Source organism: Silene latifolia, chromosome 7, assembly GCF_048544455.1.
Source record: "Silene latifolia isolate original U9 population chromosome 7, ASM4854445v1, whole genome shotgun sequence".
Lineage (NCBI taxonomy): Eukaryota > Viridiplantae > Streptophyta > Magnoliopsida > Caryophyllales > Caryophyllaceae > Silene > Silene latifolia.
The window spans coordinates 48,337,099-48,338,081 of record NC_133532.1 but is presented as its reverse complement, the minus strand read 5'-3'; positions in this window follow the sequence as shown (position 1 = coordinate 48,338,081).

Below are 983 nucleotides of genomic sequence, written 5' to 3'. Positions count from 1 at the left end.
TGCTCAAAGCCAGATGCCGAAGCCAATCGCTGGAAGAGGAAATGTTCAAGCATAGGTCGATGATTACGAGTCTAGGTCTAGGATCGCGTCAAAGTCCGGGTCCGAGTCCGAGTCCGAGTCTTAGGCTTTCTATCCCATAATTTTTCTAGTGTCTTTCATTGTGTCCATTTCCATTCCTAGTGACAACCTGGGGACTGTCCCACGAGTCACATGTCTTCTCGAGTCTACGTTAAATTCATTTCAATAAAAGTACAATTCTCAATCCACATATTCTTCATATCTTTTATTCTTTTCCTGTGACAACAAGAATTGGTTTGAGACATTTTTAAAAATGACAACAACAACACATGACAATCAATGTGAGTACATTTAGATGATGTTCCATTCCAAGTTGTAGAGGACCCGAAGCTTCGTGTTCATTTTTCTTACCTATTCCATGTCTGGCAATAGAAACCACAATATAACCCCAGTTTAGACGAACCCATCTCAAGAGATTCTAGGACGAATCAAGACCATCTCCCTTGTTAACGATCCATGACGGAAGGCAAGCCCATTCCCCACAATAAACAACCCATGTGTTACTAAAGACCAACCCGTTTCACATTAAAGGCTCTACTTTAACCCAAATCCATGGTAGCAATCAAATCCAAGACAATACGAGCCATGATCAAAGACAAAGGCTCAATCAAGAGGAATACCCAAAATCAATATCCAAAGCCGTAGTTATGCCTATAGCCCAAGACAAAAGAGTCAAAAGAACAAGGCTCAATCAAGCAAGCCATGTCAATATCCAAAGTCAAAGCTATCTTCAAAACCTGAATCAAAAATCTGAGCAGAAATCCAAGATATATTCTAGACCAAGAACCTGAGTATGAATCAAAAACGAGTATGAAATAAAATACTGAACGGAATACTGCTGAAGTCTATAAAGAACCAAGACAACAATCAAGATGGTCGCTAGCACCCCCACTAAGCCTTTCACA